The sequence below is a fragment of the Asterias amurensis genome, chromosome 9, assembly GCF_032118995.1.
Source record: "Asterias amurensis chromosome 9, ASM3211899v1".
Classification (NCBI taxonomy): Eukaryota; Metazoa; Echinodermata; class Asteroidea; order Forcipulatida; family Asteriidae; genus Asterias; species Asterias amurensis.
Window position 1 is genome coordinate 19,231,901 of NC_092656.1, and position 8,275 is coordinate 19,240,175.

Below are 8,275 nucleotides of genomic sequence, written 5' to 3' on the forward strand. Positions count from 1 at the left end.
GTCTTTTGTAATTTTTAATAATAATGAATTATCAGTTTTATCAAATGTTTATCAAATTTAATCAAATTTTTATCTTTTTGTGTGCATTCATGCCTGGAGCTTTTCTTCTCTTCTTTTAAGTCAGTGTTTTTTGTTTTTTGTCATTGTTAACAATAATGAATGTAAACACGCCAATTTAAGAGTCAGTTCAGGTAAATAATTGACATAGTTGCTCACGGTCAAAAAATGAATTTTTTTTATACTTTGTGGGTGGAAGGGCCTTGGGGTGCAAGTTAACAAAATTGCATTTTCAATTTTATATATAGCCCGTTGCCATGTTTACGGCTCATTTTGTTTTTTGGCCATTTTAGGCCGATTTTGGGGTCTGAAAAACTGGTTTTTAGCTCATATTTACTACTCCACCCCACCAAAATGCAACATTATTTCAAAAAACCTTTTATATCACTACAAAGTATCATCCTTGGCCTTCCTTGAGAAAAAAAATTATTGCTTTAAATATCACCCTTGTGCTATTTTTGCATCATGCATTACAGTATGTTTTTAGAACTTGCAAAATCGACATTTTTACCCTATTTTTGGACCCCAAAATGTCAACTTGCCAGAGGTCTCAGAACATTTTCCTTTCGGCTGTGATTAGGGCCAAATTTGGTCTTGCCTTTTTAAGGGTCTTTTCACATAATATCGACATACGTGTCCACGGTAAAAAAAAGGAATTCTTTTCTTATACTTTGTGGATGGTAGGGACTTGGGGTCCACATAAACAACATTTACATTTCAAATCATAATAAAACACGTTGCCATGGTAACGGTTCATTTGTGTTTAGGCCACTTTAGGCCGATTTTGGGGTCTGAAAAACCGTTTTTTTTGTTAATATTTACAACTCCACCCCACCAAAAAACAAAAATATTTCATAAAACCTTTTCCATCGCTAAAAATTATCATCCTTGGTTTTACTTGAGACAAAAAAATATTTCTATAAATTTCACCCTTGTGCTATTTTTAGAACGTGCATTAGAGTATGTTTTTAGAACTTGCAAAATCAACATTTTTACCATATTTTTTTCCCTCAAAATTTCATTTATTCAGGGGTCTCAGAATATTTTCCTTTCGGTTTTGATCAGGGCCAAAATTTTTTCTTTTTATTTCTGGCAAGAAAAACTCGGGCAATTGTATCCTGATGTAACAGAACTGTCTCAAAAATAGACCTATTTCCCCGAAAACATAGAGAAATGCATTTTGAAATATTTGCTTCATTTTGAATTTATAACATTAAGAAGTTAGTAATAATTCCATCAATCTGGCAGCTTTTCATAAGAACTCTGTAGGCTTAGTGCATTACCAAACATTGATCAGGACTTGTTGATGACCTAAATCTTAGAATTTGAGGCCCCGGCCCCACCCCGGCCCCGGCCCAATCATATTTCTTGACATTGCATAAAAAAAAAAAAAGTTTTGTGAACAGCGCTTTTTTTTTTGAAAGTCACATTTTTTAATTCCCCTTGCACATCAAGAAAGTTTGTACTGTCTTAATTTGTTATTGGTTCGCAGAGTATTTCCCTTTTGGTTGTGATTGGGTTATCATTATGGTTTCCATGTCTGCTGGGGAGAAACACTTTGGTTTATTGTATCCTGTTGTGACACTTCTGCCTCAAACATGGTAATTTTTCCAAAAACAATAAAAATGCATTTTGAAGTTATCCCTTAGTTTGAATTGATAAAAAACAAAAACGAGCATGCTTGTTAAAAAAATATGGCACTGTTTCCATGCTCTTTAAGTAACAAATAAAAAGTTTATAACCATGCTTTGCCACTGAGAGTTCTTGTTTTGTCATGACTACTTTTCCTAGTTGTACAGGTACACTCTAAATTACAGAGATTTAAATTTAAATCTTTTATAGGATTAAAATAAAAATAAGTCCTAAAGATTTATTTTTAGTCCAAATCGATTTAATAAATCAACAATTATCCGCAGAGTCTATTTTGTTTTTCAATCCTCCGAACGATTAAAAAAGGACGCCAACTTTATGGACAGTGGACCAATCAGCGTGACGCGATTTCGTGACGTATTGCACAAACGTACAACTCAAAACTTTGTCGGCAGCCATTAAAATAAACCGACTGTGTGTGCGCTGTTGGCTACACAACTACTGCTGTCTGCTGCATGCTCTAAACGCGCACGTTCAATTACAAATGTAAACGTACATGAACGATGATCAGTCATTCATAGTCACACAAGTTTCTTCGGTCAGAACAGTCGGCAGTAAGGAGGCAAAACTTCAATATTATTTCATGAGGTAGGTGAATCCAATCGTATGTAGGACGTAGTATATTGGATAGGATATGGATAGGTTTTTGCAATGATTGTTTACACGACGATAGTGGTAAAAATTATATCTCGACGAAATTATGTTAATGTTATACATTTTATACAACGTCCACGTATATTTTGGTGTTGTATTAAAGTCAGTGTGAACATCGTTGTTTTAACTAAATAAACCAAACATTAACCATTCCATGGAGAAACGTTATCATGTCCATGGCCATGACCATACTCCGCATAGACAGAGACAACGAACTTGAATTGAAGAGGAAAAGAGTGAATTCAAGACCGATTTTCACTCAGTTTCCCCCACCAAGTTCATTTTTTCCCAGCGACGGCGGCGGACCAGACTTCAGCTCCCCGTTGCATAGGCCCTATAGTCATATTCTCTCTACAGTTCACGAACGGAAGTGTTTTACTGTTTGGTGTTGCTTTTGAGTTTTGTTGGTCACCCAACATGATAATTAATATATGTAGATAGGGCAATATTTTACAATAGAAACGTGTCTAATTTATAGACTATGTGCTCTCTAAAAATGAAGAAAGAACGATTTCGATAGGCTAGCAAATTTAAATTAGTTAGAGAATCATGTTTCTTTTTAATAACATATCTTGAGTGAACTCACATAAATAATTTAAGAAAATGTAGTTTTAAATCCTAGAAAATATAATGCACAGATTTTTTGCGAGTCGAAAAAAACAAAACATGACACAATTTTGTTCGACCAAATTGTCTCTAGTTAAAGCTTTGTTTGAAGTTCCATAGGCTATTACTAAAACTCTTCATAATAATGTGAGGTTTTTCTTAATTGTTATCGTCTGAATGTTTCCATTTTTCAGGTGACCTGTCTTCCTTCTGGTCGCTGTTTACAGTTTTCTTCGTTCAGGCAAAGTCAAGAGATTTCAATTGTATCTGATGCAAATTCCAACGTTATTCCAGTCAGATCAAGCTGGTAAGCATGTCTTGTGTTTTTTTCGTTGATATATTGTTCCAATGTAATACAATTAAGATACAATTAAAATTTTGCATTTGTTGGCATGGTTGCTATAAAGGAAAGCAATACTTTTTACGATATGGTGGGAGATATAATTTAATACAAAGCTGTTTTTAAAAACGAGTGGCTTGTTTGTATATGGCCACATGGAGCCCTATTGCAAGAGCCTCATAACATAAACTAAAAAATAGGGACTGACATGTTTTTTATATTCAACGATTGTGTGCTGGTCAACAGAAAAACAACCGTAAATTACAGTGACATATACTTTACAGTTAGTTAATGCTACCATTTTCCATGGTAATGATGTGGAGGGTTTGTTAACACTAACAGTCGTCAGGATGTTTTCATGTTCCAGGTGACCCTTGTTCCAATAGTGTTTGCTGTTTACAGTTTCCTTCATCCAGTGTAGAGGTCAAGAGGTTTCAATTGTAGCTGTTGAGGTTCAGAACATTATTCAGAACAAGCTGGTAAGTACTATTTCCCCTAGATGGAGGTTGTTTAAAATTGTGTTTCCTTTACTGAAATGTAACAGTGGTCCATTTCACTAAGCAATAACATTCATTGCAAGACAAATTGTCAGTATTACCTTGCTAATTTGTATAGTGACATCACACTTTACTTAGCAACTGCGATTGATTTGCAGCTAAAATCAAACTTAGCTCTTTGTGAAACCTGGGCCTACTAATTCCACTTTAAGCCACAATGTTGTTTAATCAACTCTATCAGAAATAACTCACATTTATTTAGAACTTGATTTCTTTGATGCGATTCCTTTTGCTTTAAACAAGGAGTGAGTTTATAATAATATCATTTGAAAAACAATCACATATCCACGTTTGAGGGGCCCCTATAATAGCTGATAGCTGATAATTTGAAAGTATTTAATCTTGCAAAAAATAGTTAATGGCCTGACGTTTCGACCCTAGCAGAGTCTTTCTCGCAGAGTCTTTTTAATCTTGTCACATAAACATGCGGATTCACCTATATCAAGGTCACATTCACATACAGGTCCAGGGTCACGTTTGTGTTTGTTGTATTATACATACATGTTTTTTATCATGGTTATGTAGACCAGGGACAGAATTCTTCAAAGACGTTTCTTTGGGACTTAAACAGCCCCCCCCCCCTTTTTCCAAACCGGTCAAGAAAAAACTGTGCATTTCAAATGAGAACATTTCATTATCACGAGCATGTTTTGTTTTTTCAAATACAGAATGGGAGTAGCACACACATCGATGAAGCAGTTACAAACTTGACATCTATAGAGATACAGCAACCTGAACAACTTTCCTGAGAGAAAGCTGAAGCAGTTTGTCTTTTGTATGGATTGCATTCCCGTTAGTGTGGGGGGGGGGGTCGTCAGTAGTTGAAACTTTTGATAAGTTCTTAAAATCCGTTATTTTGAGTGTGGGTCAGACTATTCTGAAAAACCAACAACTTTGGAGATCCTTGCTGCAATGAAATCCGGTTATCCAACTGATATCAAACATAATTCACAAATTTAATTTGAAGTGGCATTCCCTTTGATACAGCATACAGTTTTGCTTAAAATAAATTATTTGTAGGAGAAAGGTAGTTCATCAGTTAATTCAAAAGCATTTAACAAATTGTGGCAATGTCTTTTTTTTAAAACAAGTTATTTGAAATAAAGTTAGTGTCGTTACTAGACTGTCCATGTTCACCCTATCTAGGAAACAAACAAATTGTTTTGTTTTAAAATAAATCTCTCAAATGTGCCCAGAGGCTGTAAACAACTGGTTAACAACCACTCGAATCTTCTTAGAATTGTTGAATGAAATTGCAGATTTAAACCTTGAGTGATAAACATGTAGCTACAAAATAGAACTTTTCATGTTTATGGACAACATAGGTCAAATGTATGTCGAGGTTTATTGTCGAAACTATGTGTATTATTTAACTTGTATATTTGAAAATAAAATTTCGAAGGCAAACATTTTAAAACTGTTGTTTTTACTTTGTTTTGTTTTGCCTGCTGGTTCAGAAATCGTGTTTACTGTTTTAATCCCAAGGAAGATTAGAAATGAATCCGAAAAGATTGCTAGCATTTAGGTTTAAATCATTCAATGGGTGAAGGTTAAATCTGTAAAGATTTGGAAAAATAAATCCACTGGGATTGATTTAATTAATCCTCCACAGACTTAATTGTTTTAATCTTTTGAAAGATTAATTTTAAATCCACGCTGATTGGTCCCTAACGACAATCCTTGAAAGATTTAAAGTTTAATCCTGTGGATTTAAATTTAAATCCTTGTAATTTAGAGTGTATGGTTCACATTGCAAGAAGAGAAATAGTGCGATGAGCATTCTTTACTCTTCTTGTCTATACATGGCCTTATAACAGTCTTCTTGGTCCCCTGCCCGCTACCAAACTAAACATTTTCATCCCTATCAGAACAAAGAGGCTCTAAAAGTGAGCAAGTACTGTATCCAAAGTATCTAAATGGTCATTCACCTGCTTTGGCCTTCTGTAAGCAGTTCCCCCATCCATGGTGGGGTTCCTTTCAATTGTACTGTTGCAAACAATAAAAGAGTTGGTTTATTTAACGTGATAAACAATTCAGCAGGTAATGTTTGACAATGTTTTTTGTTGATCGTTCTCAGAGACATATATAATAATTATGAATTAGTAAGATAGTGAATGGAAAAAATAATCAAACTAGCCTGAATAAACTTTTGTCACTGCAGATGCATCTTACTTATTTTTGTTGAGCAGGTGCAAGTATTTACAATTTCTTTTAATGTTGTTTCATTAAAGGAACACGTTGCCTTGGATCGGTCGAGTTGGTCTTTGAAAAGCGTTTGTAAACGTTTATTACAAAATGCATATGATTAGAAAGATATTTTAAAAGTAGAATATAATGATCCACACAAGTATCACTCAAAAACATCTTTCTAACCATGCATTTTATAACAAACGGTTACAAACGCATTTCAAAGACCAAATTGACCGATTCCAGGCAACGTGTTCCTTTTAAATGATCTCTTACGCTCATCTTGCAAATCGTTAGTATCATTGTTTTTAATAAGATCTTGGCAAACTTTTCCAACACTTTTAAGCGGGCTTTTTAATTTCCCACATTTGTGTTGGACATGATTGGATGCTCCAAACCATCTGCCTCAAGCACAGACAGTATAGATGTTGTTTATGATCTCTATCTCTATGAAAAGTTTTACATTTGGTAGCAGGCAGAGACCAAGGAGAGTAGGCCCTGTATTAAAGACAACTTGTAAAGAATGCTCATCGCACTCTACTTGCAATGGGAATCATACCTGTACAATAGGTAAAGTAGCCAAATCAAGAACTCTCAGTGGCAAAGCATTGGTTATGGTTTGGTTGGATACCATTATGTTTAAATAAAAACTTTGTATTCATTACTCAAAGGGCATGGAAACAGTGCCAGATTTTTAACAAGCATGCATTGTTTTTGGAAAAACTATTATAATTAAGGCATGATCAGTCACAACAGGATACAATAAACACAGTGTTTCTACCCAGAAGACATGAAAACACCAATAACAACCGAAAGGGAACACTTTCAAAAAAAGAGGCGCTATTCACAAAACATTGTTTTATGCAACGTCAAGAAATATGATTGGGGCTGGGCCGGGCAAATTCTAAAATTAAGGTCATGAACAGTTCCTGATCAATGTTGGGTAATCCACTAGTGCTTAGGAAAAGCTGCAAGATTGATAGAATTATTACTTTTTAATGTTAGAAATTCAATATGAAGAAAAAAACAGTTCAAAATGCATTTTTCTGTTTGGGGAAAAAAGCCTATTTTTGAGACAATACTGTTAACATCAGGATACACTTGCCCAACTTTTTCTTACCAGAAATAAAAAGACAAATTTTGGCCCTGATCAAAACCGAAAGGAAAATATTCTGAGACCCCTGAAAAAATGAAATTTTGAGGGAAAAAAATATGGTAAAAATGTTGATTTTGCAAGTTCTAAAAACATACTCTAATGCACGTTCTAAAAATAGCACAAGGGTGAAATTTATAGCAATATTTTTTTTGTCTCAAGTAAAGCCAAGGATAATACTTTGTAGTGATGTAAAAGGTTTTATGAAATATTTTTGTTTTTTGGTGGGGTGGAGTTGTAAATATTAACAAAAAAACGGTTTTCAGACCCCAAAAGTCGCCTAAACACAAATGAACCGTTACCATGGCAACGTGTTATATTATGATTTGAAATGTAAATGTTGTTTATTTGGACCCCAAGTCCCTACCATCCACAAAGTATAAGAAAAATACTCCTAATTTTTTTTCCGTGGACACGTATGTCGATATTATGTGAAAAGACCCTTAAAAAGGCATTTTTCACGTTTTGGGGAAAAAATTCTAGTTTTGAGGCAGCACTGTCACAACAGGATACAATTGCCCAAGTTTTTGACACCAGATATGAAAAGACCAATGTTGGCCCTAATCACAGCCGAAAGGACAATTTTTCTTAGACCCCTGGCAAGTTGACATTCTGGGGTCCAAAAATAGGGTAAAAATGTCGATTTTGCAAGTTCTAAAAACATACTGTAATGCATGATGCAAAAATAGCACAAGGGTGTTATTTAAAGCAATAATGTTTTTTCTCAAGGAAGGCCAAGGATGATACTTTGTAGTGATATAAAAGGTTTTTTGAAATAATTTTGCATTTTGGTGGAGTGGAGTTGTAAACATGAGCTAAAAACCAGTTTTTCAAACCCCCAAATCAGCCTAAAATGGCCAAAAAACAAAATGAGCCGTAACCATGGCAACGGGCTATATATAGAATTGAAAATGCAATTTTGTTTACTTGCACCCTGAAGGCCCTTCCACCAACAAAGTATTACAAAAATTCATTTTTTGACCGTGAGCAACTATGTCAATTATTTACCTGAACTGACTCTTAAGTCTTTTTAACTTCTGTCGTGTATTTTGTGGTATTTTTAATAAACCT

The 8,275-nt window shown here is 34.5% G+C and overlaps 1 long non-coding RNA gene across 1 annotated transcript; it reads left to right on the plus strand.

Annotated features, from left to right (window-relative positions):
• The first annotated feature begins 2,083 nt into the window (after positions 1-2,083).
• On the plus strand, positions 2,084-5,264 carry LOC139941969 (uncharacterized). Its single transcript, XR_011786637.1, has 4 exons — positions 2,084-2,295; positions 3,162-3,274; positions 3,675-3,786; positions 4,533-5,264. It is a non-coding gene; the product is annotated as an uncharacterized lncRNA (long non-coding RNA).
• The last annotated feature ends 3,011 nt before the right edge of the window (positions 5,265-8,275 follow it).